At 43.2% G+C, this 16,209-nt stretch overlaps 1 pseudogene across 1 annotated transcript; it reads right to left on the bottom strand.

Moving 5' to 3' along the window:
* Window positions 1-4,920: 4,920 nt before the first annotated feature.
* Window positions 4,921-6,006, bottom strand: LOC100588434 (annotated as a pseudogene). The gene has a single exon (XR_004029299.1). The product of XR_004029299.1 is annotated as a eukaryotic translation initiation factor 2 subunit 2 pseudogene (transcript).
* Window positions 6,007-16,209: the final 10,203 nt, after the last annotated feature.

Genomic DNA, 16,209 nt, shown 5'->3' with positions numbered 1-16,209 from the left:
TGTAAGAACAATACTTTATTTCTTTGCTTGTCTCATAATTTTATACAGAAAGCTGACATTTCTTTTTTGTTGTTGTTGTTGTTGTTTGAGACAGAGTCTCACTGTTGCCTAGGCTGGAGTGCACTGTTGCTATCTCAGCTCACTGCAACCTCTGCCTCCCGGACTTAAGCAGTTCTCATGCCTCAGTTTCCTGAGTAGCTGAGACTAAAGGCATGTGCCACCATGCCTGGCTAATTTTTGTATTTTTAGTAGAGATGAGGTTTCACCATGTTGGCCAGGCTGGTTTCAACCTCCTGACCTCAAATGACCCACCTGCCTCGGCCTCTCAAAGTGCTGGGATTACAGGCATGAACTACCATGCTGGGCCAAAAACTGACATTTCTAATAATACAATGTGACTACTCTGGAAATCAAACTATTTCCCCTTCTAAGGACTTGTTGATGTTGTTTTTTTGTTGTTGTTGATGTTGGGTTTTTTTTTAGTGGCTTTTCCAAGTGAATCTGTGAAGTATGTCTTCTTTGTCACCGAATTCTCTGCTCACTTAGCTTAGTGGTCAGCTAGTGATTAGATAGTTACTTAAATGACTGAATCTATTTACCCTCCCAGCCATTTCCAAGAGGCTCTGTGTATGTTTGTGTTGGGGCACCCTTCACACTCAGGCAAGCATTTAAAAATGCTGACTTAGCTTTTGTCATTTTTTTGCAGTGCCTCAAGGTCAGCCAGATGTTGTGTTAGAACTTAGGACCTTCTTAGGTCTTTCCTGGGCATATGGACAGATTTGAGCATGCACATAAGCCCATGTATGTGCGTGGCCTTCTGGAGTCCCATGAATATGTCAGCAGTTTTTTGTGTGTTTTTTTTGAGATGGAGCTTAGCTTTTGTTGCCCTGTCTGGAGTGCAATGGCGCAATCTCGGCTCACTGCAACCTCCGCCTCCTGGGTTCAAGCAATTCTCCTGCCTCAGCCTCCCGAGTAGCTGGGATTACAGGCGCCCGCCACCATGCCTGGCTAATTTTTGTATTTTTAGTAGAGATAGGGTTTCACCATGTTGGTCAGGCTAGTCTCGAACTCACAACCTCAGGTGATCCGCCTGCCCTGGCCTCCCAAAGTGCTGGATTACAGGCATGAGCCACTGCACCCAGCCCCTAATTTTTGTATTTTTAGTGGAGACAGGGTTTCACCATGTTGGCCAGGCTGGTCTCGAACTCTTGACCTCAGGTGATCTGCCTGTCTCAGCCTCCCAAAGTGCTGGGATTACAGTTGTGCGCCACTGCACCCAGTCATGTCAGCAGTCTTGAAAGCCTCCTATGGACACCTCATTCCCCAGCTCTTCTTTCGATGGTTTTTTTTTTTTTTTTTGGCTGGGGGGCAGCTTGTTTGCCTCAAATGTTATCACTACCTTAGTTAGCTGCATGTTAGCCATGCTACTGATTATTTTCAACAAATGTCCCAGGTGAAAGGCTATTCTTACCGAGCATGGTCTGAGTTGAGTCAAATAAAGGCAAACATTTGTTTTGTTTTTTTTTCTTTAGAGACAGGGTCTTGCTCTATCACCCAGGTTGGGGTGCAGTGGTGTGACCATAGCTCACTGAAGCCTCGAACTCCTGGGCTCAAGCAATTCTCCTGCTTCAGCCTCCCAAGTCACTGAGACTGCAGGTATGTGCCACCACACCTAATTTTTTTTTATTTGTTGTAGGGGCAGTGTCTCACTCTGTTGCCCAGGCTGGTCTTGAACGCCTAGCCTCACACAATCCTTCCACCTCAGCCTCCCAAAGTAATGGGATTATAGGCCTGAGCCACTGTGGCTGGCCGAGGCAAGTCTTGTGAATGAGGGTTTCCAGGGAATTGTCAGACAGGCCAAATAAGGACAGTTCTCAAATAATGCTATTTTGGGGATCTCCAAACCCATTCTGTCCTAGCAAGTGGCTGCTAGGCTACTGGTCTTCACTATGATTGTAGAACTGTTGGTTTTGAAGACTAATGAGGAGTTGAGGAGAGTGTTGAGAATAAGGCAAGTTAAAACACCACAAAGCTCACCATTCTTACTGAGATACAGCCTTTAAAAAAAAAAAAGTTCCTTGGGTTGTTGCAAAGCTTTGGTTAATTTCAGAATTCTGAATATTTTTATTTTACAAGTTATCTCAATATTCTCATTGCTTCTATGGAGGAATAGGTTTTTAGAGGCCCTTACTCCACCATTCCTACTGACCTCACCGCATTCAGTAATTTGAAGGCATCATGCCATTGTCTGTTTCAACTTTTTCTGTTGCAAAATCGTAGTCAGTTTAATTATTGTTCCTATGAAAATAATCTTTTTCTCCTTGGTTAATTTTTTTTTTTTCTTTGAGACAGAGTCTGGCTCTGTCACTCAGGCTGGAATGCAATGGCACGATTTCAGCTCACTCCAACCTCCATCTCCCGGGCTCAAGCCATCCTCCCACTTCAGCCTCCTGAGTAGCTAAGAATACAGGCATGCACCACCATGCCCAGTTAGTTTTTGTATTTTTAGTAGAGACAGGGTTTTGCCATATTACCCAGGCTGGTCTTGAACTCCTGTGCTCAAAGCAATCTACCTGCCTCTGCTCTTTGGTTAGTTTTAAGATATTTCTTTATCTTTGGTTTTTAGCAGTTTTGCTCTGATATACCTCAGTGTGACTTTGTATGTATCCTGCTTAGGGTTTATACAGTGCTATAGACCTAATTGTGTCTCTCCACCCCCCAATCCACATATTGAAGCCCTAACTCTCAATGTGAATGTATTTGGAAATAGGGCCTATAAGGAGTGAATTAAGGCTTAATGAGGTCTTGAGGGTGGGGTTCTGATACTACAGAATGTGTCCTTGTAAAGAAATACCAGAGAGCGCCCTTTACCCCGCATCCCACTCTGCCATGTAAGAACACAGCGAAAAAGCACCATCTGCAAGCCAGGAAGTGAGCTCTCACTAGAACCCAATTGTGCTGGCACCCTGATCCCAGACTTCCAGCCTCCACAATTTGAAAACATTTCTGTTCAAGCCACCCATTCTGGCTGGGCGTGGTGGCTCACACCTGTAATCCCAGAACTTTGGGAGGCCAAGCCAGAAGGATCACCTGAGGTCAGGAGTTCGAGACCAGTCTGGCTAACATGGTAAAACTACGTCTCTACTAAAAATACGAAAATTAGCCAGGCATGATAGCACGCACCTGTAGTCTCAGCTACTTGGGAGGCTGAGGCACGAGAATGGCTTGAACCTGGGAGGCGGAGGTTGCAGTGAGCCGAGGTTGCGCCACTCTGCTCCAGACTGAGCAAAACTCCATCTAAAAAAAAAAAAAAAAGCCACCCATTCTATGGTATTTTATGGCAGCATGAACTAATACATAGAGCTTCAGTCCCGTTCTTTTTTTCCGAGATGCCAGTTACATGTATGTTACACTTCTTTACCATAACCTCTTTATGTTTCTCATCCTTTTGCCTACCCATGCCTTAGTAACAGATGACCCTTAAATAATGCAGGGGTTAGGGGTGCTGTCCCACCCCATGCAGTTGAAAATTTGTGTATAACTTTTTTTTTTTTTTTTTTTTTTAAGATGGAGTCTTGCTCTGTCGCCAGGCTGGAGCGCAGTGGGATGATCTTGGCTCACTGCAACCTCCGCCTCCTGGGTTCAGGGTTCAAGCGATTCTCCTGCCTCAGCCTCCCGAGTAGCTGGGATTACAGGCGTGAGCTACCGTGCCCAGCCGTGTATAACTTTTGACTCCCCCAGAACTCAGCTATGAATAGCTTACTGTTGACTGGAAGCCTTACTGATAACATAAACGGTCCATTAACACATATTTTGTATATGTATTATATACTGTATTCTTACAGTAGGCAAGCTACAGGGAATAAAATGTTATTTAAAAAGACATAAGGAAAATATATTTACTATTAAGTGGAAGTGGATCATCATAAAGGTATTTGTCTTTATGGTCTTCATGCTGAGGAGGAGGAAAAGGAGGAAGAGGAAGAAGAGGAGAGGGAGGAGGAGGAGGAGGAGGAAGGGTTAGCCTTGCTGTCTCAGGAGCAACAGAGGTGGAAGAAAATCTATGTATAAGTGGATCCACATGGTTCAAGCCCATGTTTTTCAAGGGTCAACTGTAACTATTTTCTTACAACTATCACCCAGTCTTTTTCTCTTTTTAACTGACTAGCCAGTAAGTAAATCCATCTTGTTTATAATTTTTTGCATTTTTCAATTCTAGAATTTCCTTCCGATTACTTTTTAGTTTCCAGCCAAAGTACTCCATCTTGTCTTTAAAGTTTTTGAAAATTCAATTTTTAAAAATCTTGTTTGGGCTGGGCCTGGTGGCTCTGGCCTATAATCCCTGCACTTTGGGAGGCCGAGGTGGAAGGATTGCTTGAGGCCAGGAGTTCAGGACCAGCCTGGGCAACATAGGGAGACCCTGTCTCTACAAAAAATTTAAAAATTACCCCAGTATGGTGGCATGCATCTGTAGTCCTAGCTACTTGGGAGGCTGAGGTGGGAGGATCACCTGAGCCTAAGAGTTGAAGCTGCAGTGAGATATAATCATACCACTGCACTCCAGCCTAGATAAAGAGCAAGACCCTGTCTCAAAATCTTGTTTTGCAGCTCCATTAGCTGTATGGTGCTTTTTTTCTCACTGTTATAATAACTTTAATTTATCTTGCATTTTATAGAAGTCTATGAACAATTTTAAAAAAGCACCTCCTTACCCCATATCACGTTTCTCTGACAGGTGTTAAAGTAGGCAATGAGTATGTCAACAGCTTGAGCATCAGCGTCTTGTAAGGACTTCAGACCAATCAACCACTCGCCAAAAATCTTTTATCTTGTTTTTAATACAATGGTATATTCACTCTGATGGCAAACATGTCCAGCCACATCTCCACAACACGCTTTGCAAAATCAGTGATTAGCAAATTAGTTAGCTTTGGCACGGAGGTGTGCTCACTTGCCCATGACAGCCTGGAAGCTGGTTTTGATGCTGGCAACAGAACATCTAGAATGACAAGTTTTGCACTGTAGGAAATAGAGTCGCGTGTCCTTCTGCAGGATCGTGTCCAGTAATCGGCATGTGTGACAAGGGACATATTCCTTGATATATCTTCTCAAGACATTTTCTATCTGTTTCTGTTGGAATCTTCCTTTGATTACAAGTTGGTTATTACCATGTATAGAACCACTTGTATCCAATTCAGCCAACAAAAATGCAAGGAGATGTTTGGGCTGACGATGTAATAGTTTACAGATATGTGTAAAGTTGACAAAAGAAGTTTTCTTGATTCCTACTCGGACGACCTGTGGAGGTTTCATGACAAATTTCCTTATCTCCTCAGCAACCATATCTGGATTCTTTTCCCTCATAATGTTGAATACTCGATTCAGTAGCTCCTCATATGTGTAGTCTCTTTCTGAGCCTGCTCAAGCAGGGCCTGTCTGATTACTGAATGAGATGCCATCATCTTTTTTGTTGTCTTCCTCTTCTAGAACTTCATCTTTCTCTAGTATTTCATCCTCATCTGGGAACTTGACCTTCTTCTTTTTCTTCTTCTTATTGCCAAGCATAATGTCAAGGTCATCCTCTGGTTCAGTTGGTTCTTGAACATCACTTTCACTCTTAAGATCCTTTACACCTTCTTCAGCTTCATCAATATCAAATATCTTTTTAGTTTTTTCCTTTTTCTTTTGATTAAATAAGTTCAAGTCATCTAGATCACCAGAAGCATCTTTTTTCCTAGTGTCCTCTTCATCAGCTTCCAAATCTTTGTCCTCAGTTGGCTCTGGCTCCACTTCTTTTGTTTCTGAAGGCTGGGTTATCTCTGTTTGGGTATCCCCTTCCTCATCTAACATAAAAGGCTTCTTTTTCTTCTTTTTCTTTTTGCTCATAGTAGGATCAAAAATCATCTCGTCCCCAGACATGGCTGCGGCTCGAGTGGGCTTGGCACGGACGGGAAGTCAGACGGGTCAGCCCCAGACCCCGGCGGCAGAGCTGCTCCTGCCGGTACCTCTCCCACCACCGCACTGGTGCTTTTTTCTTTATTTCTTGTTTTCTTTCTATTGTCTGTCTTTTCTCTTGGTTTTGGATCAAGGGCTATCTCCTTTTATATCAGGTTTTTTTTGTTTTTTTTTTTTTTTTTGAGATGGAGTCTTGCTCTGTCACCCAGGGTGTTGTGCAATGGCAGGATCTCGGCTCACTGCAACCTCTGCCTCCTGGGTTCAAGCGATTCTCCTGCTTCAGCCTCCCAAGTAGCTAGGACTAGAGGCGTCTGCCACCACACCTAGCTAATTTTTTGTATTTTTAGTAGAGACAGTGTTTCGCCGTGTTAGCCAGGATGGTCTTGATTTCCTGACCTCGTGATTTCCGCCTGCCTCGGCCTCCCAAAGTGGTGGGATTACAGGCGTGAGCCACTGTGCCCGGCCCATATACCAGGTTCTTTTTTCAAGGAGTGTAAACAGCTGTATTTTATGGGTGCACAACGTTTTTAAAATTGTAACATTTAAGAACTTTTTCATAGCTGCTAATTAATTCTACAAATAATATTGATGCCTCTTTAATATGTAATAGGACACTACTTTTTTTTTTTAATTTTTAATTTAAAAAAAGACTATTGGCTGGGCGCAGTGGCTCATGCCTGTAATCCCAGCACTTTGGGAGGCCAAGGCGGGCAATCACCTGAGGTCGAGAGTTCGAGACCAGCCTGACCAACGTGGTGAAACCCGGTCTCTACTAAAAATACAAAAATTTAGCTGGGCATGGTGGCAGGCACTTGTAATCCCAACTACTCGGGAGGCTGAGGCAGGAGAATCGCTTGAACCTGGGTAGCGGAGGTTGCAGTGAGCTGAGATCACCCTATTGCACTCCAGCCTGGGCGACAAGAGCAAAACTTCGTCTCAAAAAAAAGAACCTACTAACAGTACACTTTCAATTCTTCTCTTTAATCTTTTCTATGATTGCTTTTATTTTATTTATAAATGTGCAATAAACCCAGAATACATTCCACTATATTTCTTTTTGAAAGTCAATAATTTTTATAGAGATCAAAAATAAAAGTAAAAAAGTTTTTATATTTTAGTCTTTTCCAGAAATCTTCATTTTTTGTGTGTAGATTTCTTTGCTTTGTGTATAATACCAGATTCTGTGATGTCATATTCCTCTTGCTTAAAGAACTTCCTTTTTTTTTTTTTTTTGAGACAAGCTCTTGCTTTGTCACCCAGGCTAGAGTGTAGTGGCATGATCACAGCTCACTGCAGACTCTACCTCTTAGGCTCAAGCAGTCCTCCCACCCCAGCCTCCCAAGGAGCTGGGACTACAGGTGTGCACCACCATGCCTGGCTAATTCTTTTCTTTTTTTTTGTAGAGACAAAAGTCTCCCTATATTGCCCAGGCTGGTCTCAAACTCCTGGGCTCAAGTGATCCACCTTGGCCTCCCAAAGTGCTGGGATTACAGACATGAACGACCGCGCCTGGCCTAAGAACTCCCTTTAACATTTCTTTTCTTTCTTTCTTTTTTGAGACAGAGTTTCGCTCTTGTTGCCCAGGCTGGAGTGCAATGGTGTGATTTCGGCTCACCACAACCTCTGCCTCCCGGGTTCAAGCGATTCTCCTGCCTCAGCCTCCTGAGTAGCTGGGATTATAGGCATGTACCACCACGCCTGGCTAATTTTTGTAGTTTTAGTAGAGATGGGGCTTCTCCATGTTGGTCAGGCTGGTCTTGAACTCCCGACCTCAGGTGATCTGCCCGCCTTGGCCTCCCAAAGTGCTGGGATTATGGGCGGGAGCCACCATGCCTGGCCAATATTTCTTATAGTACAGGACTGTTGGTAATAAATTGTTAGGTTTGTTTTCTAAAGAAGTATTTTGCCTTCATTTTTGAAGCGTATTTTCATTGAGTATAGAACTCCAGTTAAAAGTGGGTTTTTTCAATACTTTTTAAATGTCACTTTATCGTCTTCTGGTTTGCACAGTTTCTAATGAAAAACCTGGTATAATTCTTATCTTCATTCCTCTGCATTTAATGTGCCTTCTGTTTTTGGTTGTCTTCAAAATTTTCTCTTTCTCTTTGGTTTTCAGTAGTGTGGTGGGTGGCTAGGTTGCTAGAGGGTGTTTCTTTTCTTTTGAGACAAGCATCTTGCTCTGTTGCCCAGGTTGGAGTACAGTGGTGTGATTACAGCTCACTGCAGCCTCGAACACCTGGGCGGGAGTTGACTCCTGGGCAGGAGTCGGTACAGGGCAGCAAATGTTGAGGTTTCACAGGGGCCTCTCTTGAAACCTCGCCCTCAAGGCCCTGGCTTGCCTTAAAGAGCTCTGAAATGCCACTGGGATCATCCTTCCATTGCCTTAATAAATGGAACCTGGCTTTCCTCTATTCCTACTAATCTCTTTAGCAAATTGTTGCTAGGCCATGGCCTTGGTTTGCTCTCCTAAAGATGCCTTTTCACTCTTTACCAGGCCAGGCTGTGAATTTTCTAAATCTTTCTGCTCTGCTTTCCTTTTAGTGACAGATTCAATCTTTAAATTATTTCTCATCAGGCCTGGTGCGGTGGCTCATGCCTGTAATCCCAGCACTTTGGGATGCTGAGGTAGGTGGATCACTTGAGGTCAGGAGTTTGAGACCATCCTGGCCAACATGGTGAAACCTGTCTCTACTAAAAATACAAAAATTAGCCAGGCATGGTGCTGCACGCCAATAATCCCAGCTACCAGGGAGGCTGAGGCAGGAGAATCACTTGAACCCGGGAGGTGCAGCATGCAGTGAGCTGAGCTGGCACCACAGCACTCTAGCCTGAGCGACAGAGCCAGACTCCATCTCAAAAAAGAAAAAGAAAGAAATACAATTAATTATTTCCCATCAGTTCTTTAGTGGGGGTAAAAAAATTCTTTCTATCCTCTTATATCTTACTACATGCAGTTAAAAGTAGCCATGAAGCTCCTTCAATATTTTTCATCTTAGAGATTTTTTCCACTAGATATTCTATTTATTTTTTATTATTGTTTATTTTTTTGAGATGGAGTTTCACTCTTGTCACCCAGGTTGGAGTGCAATGGCACAGTCTTGGCTCACTGCAACCTCCACCTCCTGGATTCAAGTGATTCTCCTGCCTCAGCCTCCCAATTAGCTGGGATTACAGGTGTGCGCCACCATGCCTGGCTAATTTTTTTGTATTATTAGTAGAGCCAGGGTTTCACTATGTTGGCCTGACTGGTCTTGAACTCCTGACCTCAGATGATCCACCCTCCTCAGCCTCCCAAAGTGCTGGGATTACAGGCATTAGCCACCATGCCCAGCCCAGATATTCTATTAATAGTTCATCACACTTAAGTTCTGCCTTCCACAAAGCCCTAGGACATGGACAAAATTCCATCAAGTTCTTTGCAACGGTATAAGAAGGATGGTCTTTACTCCAGTTTACAATATCTTATTCCTCGTTTCTATCTGAGACCCCATCAAAATGGCCTTCACTGTCCATATTTCTTCTTTTCTTTTTTTGACACAGAGTCTTGCTCTGTCGTCCAGGGTGGAGTGCAGTGGCACGATCTTGGCTCAATGTGACCTCCGCCTCCCAGGTTCAAGCGATTCTCCTGCCTCAGCCTCTCGAGTAGCTGGGATTACAGGCGAGCACCACCAGGCCCGGCTAATTTTTGTATTTTTAGTAGAGACGAGGTTTCACCATATTGATAAGGCTGGTCTCGAACTTCTGACCTCAGGTGATCCACCCACCTTGGGCTCCCAAAGTGCTGGGATTACAGGCATGAGCCACCGCGCCTGGCCTACTGTCCATATTTCTATGAACATTCCAAACAACATCACTCTAGTAATCTCTAGGAAGGTCCAAACTTTGCCGACAGCTTTTCTCTTCTTCTGAGCCTTCTTGAGAATTGCCCTTAGTGCTCCATTCATGGCAGTCTAGGTGTTTTCTAGTCTACTCCTCCAAATTCTTCCAGCCTGTATGTATTACCCAGTTCCAAAGTTGCTTCCACATTTTCAGGCATTTGTTATAGCATCAGCCCTGCTTCTTGGTACCAGTTTTCTGTCTTGGTGCATTTTGTGCTGCTATAACAGAGTATCTGAAGACTAGGTAACTTACAAAGAAGAAAATGTATTTAGCTCCCAAACTTTCGAGTTCTGGAGCCTGGAAAGTCCAATATGAAGGTGCCAGCATCTAATGAGGGCTTTCCTGCCACATCATCCCGTGGTGGAAGATGAGAGGGTGGGAAAGGATGAGAGAGGGCTGAACTCGATTTTATAACAAACCCACTATCTTGAATATGAACCCACTCCTGTGATAACAACCTTAATCCATTCATGAAGGCAGATCACTCATGACCTAATCACCTCTTACACATCCCATCTCTCAACACTGTTGCATTAGGGATTACATTTACAACACAAAACTTTGTGGGATACATTCAACTCATAGCATTTGCATAATTTATGAAGTTAAAAAATCAGTCAACCAAAAAATTGTTTGCCCTTAAACATGGGAGAAGGAAAGGTGGGCTGAACTAAGGTTTTTGGTTTTTTTGTTTGTTTTTGTTTTTGTAGAGACAGGGTTTCACCATGTTGCCCAGGCTGGTCTTGAACTTCTGAGCTCAAAAGATCCTCCTACTTCAGCCTCCCAAATTGCTGGGATTATAGTCGTCAGCCACCATGCCCGGCCTGAACTAGCTTTTTCTACAGCTATTTTTCTGCCACCAGGCAAAGTTCATTCTACTCTCCTCAAACAGAAGGAAGTAGAGAACTTACTGGGTCAGGCATAGTGCTAAACATTTTAAAACCATATGATATGAGTGTGATTATTAGCCGGCCTTTTTTTTAAAAGGCTAAACTCAAAACAAAACAATAAAAAAAACACACGCTGAGAAAGAGTAAATGCCTTGCCCGACATCACAGAGTTAGGAAGTTTAGAGAAAAGTCCATAGTTTTAACTACTGGGTAACACTACCTTCTATGTTCAGGAATATATATATAAACACTGTACAAAAAATTCAGATGCTAAGCAAAGGTAAGAAGATGAGAATATTGTCCATGTGATATTTGGCGCATTGCCACACTAGTGACTACAGAATCTGGAGTATTAGATTCACTGAATTTCCAGCTCTTGAATCTTCATGTTATATGTTCATTATAATTAAATCCACTACAATAACAACAACAAAAATCAGATAGTCTGGAGCTTTTCAGGACATTCATTTACCAATACCATTATAACAAAGCTCTTTGAGGGCAGGAGCCTTGTCCTATTAATATTTATATTCTCCACTAGATATTTATATCTAGTATGATAGACCCTGGATAACTTTCTAACTGAAAATCTCCCTGTAATAACAGATTTCCAAAATCCAGACAAGGCACATTTATTTCAAGCAATATTTGCTAGAGAAATGCTCTATTTTACCATAAAAGAATTAAAAGAGCCCCTTGAACTACTTTTCTCCATTATCATTATTGTAGTTGTCATTGGCATTATCATTATCATCATCACCATGGCAACTACCATTTATTAAGTGCTTACTCTATGCTAGTGATTGACATGCAACAACTCATTTTATCATCACAATACTACTATGAGAAAGATATTACCATCCCTATGCTAGGTAAAGGACACTGGGGCTCGAAGAAGTTACGAAACTAATCAGGCCAGGCTTGGTGGCTCACACTTGTAATCCCAGCACTTTGGGAGGGTGAGGCGGGCAGATCTCAAGGTCAGGAGTTCAAGACCAGCCCGACCAATATGGTGAAACCCCGTCTCTACTAAAAATACAAAAAAATTAGCTGGGTGTGGTGGCACATGCCTGTAGTCCCAGCTACTCGGGAGGCTGAGGCAGGAGAATCGCTTGAACCTGGGAGGCAGAGGTTTCAGTGAGCCAAGATCACACCACTGCACTCCAGCCTGGGCGACAGAGTGAGACTCTGTCTCAAAAAAAAAAAAAAAAAAAAAAAAGAGGAAACTAATCAAAGCACACAGTAAAATTGGTGGGACTTGAATTCAAAATCATGTTTGCATTTGACCCATTATTGGGTATATACTCAAATAAATAGAACTCATTCTACCATAAAGACATATGCACTTGCATGTTCGTTGCAGCACTATTCACAATAGCAAGACAAGGAATCAATCCAAATGTCCATCCTAAGTAGACTGGATAAAGAAAATGTGGTACATATACACCATGGAATAGTAAACAGCCATAAAAAAGAATGAGATTATGTTCTTTGCAGCAACATGGATAGAGATGGAGGCCATTATCCTAAGCAAACTAATGCAGGATCAGAAAACCAAACACCACACGTTTTCACTTATAAGTAGGAGCTGAACATTGAGATAAAGAAGGGAGCAATAAATGCCAGGGCCTAACTGAAGGTGGAGGGTAGGAGGAGGGTGAGGACTGAAAAACTACCAAAAGGGTACTATGCTTATTACTTGGGTGACAAAATAATAAGTACACCAAACCCCTGCAACATGCAATTTATCTATAGAACCAACCTGTACATGTACCTCTGAAACTAAAAGTTTTAAACAATCATGTCTATTTGACTCCATTCATTCAGCTTTTCAAAAATATCTATTGTGCACCTACTATATGCCAGACACTTTTTAGAAACCAGGTTCAAAATTCAAAAAGTACAAAAATGGCAGCATAAAGCCACTTCCCATCTCATTCTCCCCTGCCCCTCTCCACCACTATGTCTACACCACCAACCAGCTTCCCCCTTTTAAGCAACCAATGTTATCAGTTTCTGGTGAGGCCTGTAACTTCAGTCAGGGAGTTCTTTTTTGGGTCAAACATTGGTGTGGGCAATCTCTCCTACCACTCTCACACCTCTCCGAATGACCTCAGACTTCTTCAATAAGCATTTTTTTTTTTTTTTTTTTGAGATGGAGTCTCGCTCTGTCACCCAGGCTGGAGTGCAGTGGCACGATCTTGGCTCACAACTTCCGCCTCCAGGGTTCAAGCCATTCTCCTGCCTCAGCCTCCCAAGTAGCTGGGATTACAGGTGCGTGCCACCACGCCCAGCTAACTTTTTTATTTTGAGTGGAGACGGGGTTTCACCATGTTGGCCAGGCTGGTCTTGAACTCCTGACCTCGTGATCCACCCACCTCGGCCTCCCAAAGTGCTGAGATTACAGGCATGAGCCACCATGCCTGGCCAGCGATAAGCCAATCTTAAATAATTCAGTGTTTCAGGCCCATTTCACGTCTGGGGGAAACGTGTCCTCAGGAAGCCAGCTTATGTTTGAACAGAGATGAAGTCCTTGTGGAACGGGAGGGTGAGTTCCTGTAGGTTAATTCACAATGTCTTTACCATGAAGCTTCTGTTTTTCTAGGAGGCGGCCATCCTCAGCTCTCATAGATCCCCACACTTAGAAAGTCCACAATGCTTCCCTTCCACCTCTGTCTGAACCGAGCTCTCTCTGACAGCCCTGCATAACACAGGTCTTGCGACTTCAAAATGTTGCATTGCAACATTTTGTTGCCTTTTCCTTCTCTCAGAATAGAATCTTTACAGTGCTCCTTAAAGTGAAGAATGGTGGAATTTTGTGGCCATATGATCTGAGAGGACGTTGTGAAAATTTTAAAAATCAGGAATAGAATTTGGACTGGCTTTCAGGTTTTCCAATAGACTTTAGTTCTCTGGCAGTAAGTCCCTCTTCCCCTACTTTCTCGGTGCTGATTAGAAGGGCACCTGGTTGGTGAAAAACATGCAAATTAAGAGGCACAGGATCAAGAGGAACAGGCTGCTCCTCTTGAATAGAGGTGTCCGTGGTCCAGACAGCATGAGTCCTGGTTTATCTTTGAGATTAATAGTACTGGCCAGGTGTGGTGGCTCACACCTGTAATCCCAGCACTTTGGGAGGCTGAGGCTGGCGGATCACCTGAGGTCGGGAGTTCGAGACCAGCCTGACCAATATGGTGAAACCTCATCTCTACTAAAAATACAAAAACTAGCCGGGCTGTGGTGGCATGCGCCTGTAATCCCAGCTACTCAGGAGGCTGAGGCAGGAGAATCGCTTGAACCCAGGAGGCGGAGGTTGCAGTGAGTCGAGATCACACCATTGCACTCCAGCCTGAGCAACAGAGAGAGATCCCGTCTCAAAAACCAAAAAATGGCCGGGCAAGGTGGCTTGCGCTTGTAATCCCAGCACTTTGGGAGGCTGAGGCTGACGGATCACCTGAGGTCAGGAGTTGGAGACCAGCCTGGCCAATGTGGTGAAACCCCGTCTCTACTAAAAATACAAAAATTAGCCGGGAATGGTGGTGGGCGCCTGTAATCCCAGCTACTCTGGAGGCTGAGGCAGGAGAATCACTCGAACCCAGGAGGCGGAGGTTGTGGTGAGCTGAGATCGTGCCACTGCACTCCAGCCTGGGCACTCCAACAAAAGCGAAACTCCATCTCAAAAAAATAAAAAAAGATATTGATAGTACTTTCTCAGGGCTTGCTACCTAGGAGTTTGGCTGTATATCTACAGATTTAGATTATATGTAGAAATCTCACTTCTGATATTGTAACCCTTGTTTAAAATTATTATAGGGTACATTACTGGCTTTCATATGATATCCTTTCATCATCTAAAAAAAAAACTATGTAGCAGCTGGGTGTGGTGGCTCACACCTGTAATCCCAGCATTTTGGGAAGTTGAGGCAGGCCAATCACTTGAGGCCAGGAGTTTCATACCAGCCTGGCCAACATGATGAAACCCCCTATTTATTAAAAATACAAAAATGAGCTGGGTGTGGTGGCTCACACCTGTAATCCCAGCATTTTGGGAGGCCGAGGTGGGTGGATTACCTGAGGTTAGGAGTTTGAAACCAGCCTGGGCAAGATGGTGAAACCCCATCTCTACTCAAAATACAAAAATTAGTTGGGCGTGGTAGCACACGCCAGTAATCCCAGCTACTTCGGAGGCTGAGGCAGGAGAATCGCTTTAATCTGGGAGGTAGAGGTTTCAGTGAGCCAAGATCGCACCACTGCACTCCAGCCTGGGTAATAGAGTGAACTCCGCCTTGTCTCAAAAAAAAAAAAAAGTTTTTTTAAAAGTATTCACAAAGTTGCGTAACGACCACCACAATAACTGTTAGAACATTTTCATCACTCCAGAAAGAAACCCTGTACCCACCAGCAGTCACCCTTCATCTATCCGCAAGTTCCCCAGCCTTGGCAACTACTATTCCACTTTCCATTTCTACAGATTTGCCTATTCTGAACATTTCATATACAGCAGGGGTGTCCAATCTTTTGGCTTCCCTGGGCCACACTGGAAGAACAACAACTGTCTTGGGCCACACTAAAATACACTAACACTAACGATTGCTGATGAGCTAAAAAAAAAAAAAAATCACAAAAAATCTCATAATGTTTTAAGAAAGTTTACGAATCTGTGACGGACTGCATTCAAAGCCATCCTGAGCCACATGCGACCCATGGCCGTGGGCTGGACAAGCTTGAAAGATACATACAATATGTGGGCTTTTGCGTCTGACTTCTTTTGAAGATAAATGTTTTCAAAGTTCATCCATGTATCAGATGTATCTTTTTATCACCAAATAATATTCCATTGTATGGATATACCACTTTTAACATACCCATTCATCATCTGAGGGACGTTTGGGTTATTTCCACTTTTTGGCTATTATAAATAATTCTGCTGTGAACATTTGTGAACAAGTTTTTGTGTGGACATACGTTTTCATTTTGTGGGAATATACCCAAAAGTAGAATCATTGGGTCATGTGGTAACTTTATGTTTAAGTTTTTCAGGCATTGCCAGACTGCTTTTCAAAGCTGCTGCTTCATTTTACATTGCGATGAGCAAGGCATGGGGGGTTCTAAATCTCCACATCCTCATCAACACTTGTGTTTTTAAAATTATTATAGCTATCCTAGTCGGTGTGAAGTGGTATCTCATTGTGGTTTTGATTTGCATTTCCCTGATGACTAATGATGTTGAACATCTTCTCATGTGCTTATTGGCTATTTGTATATCTTCTTTGGAGAAATATCTATTCAGACCTTTAGCTCATTTAAAGAATTGGGTGCTCTTTTTATTATTGAATTCTTCATCACTTTTTAAATTGAGCAGTTACCTAAAGCTCTACCTAAAGCTCCATGGTCAGTAAAATTCACCCATGTAACAGTGGTATGTGAGGCACCTTGTAGTATGTAAAATGTGGAAAAAGGCCGGTGCGGTGGCTCATGTGGGTAATTC

Source organism: Nomascus leucogenys, chromosome 3 (genome assembly GCF_006542625.1).
Source record: "Nomascus leucogenys isolate Asia chromosome 3, Asia_NLE_v1, whole genome shotgun sequence".
NCBI classification, from domain to species: domain Eukaryota; kingdom Metazoa; phylum Chordata; class Mammalia; order Primates; family Hylobatidae; genus Nomascus; species Nomascus leucogenys.
This window is presented reverse-complemented; position numbering and strand designations above follow the sequence as displayed.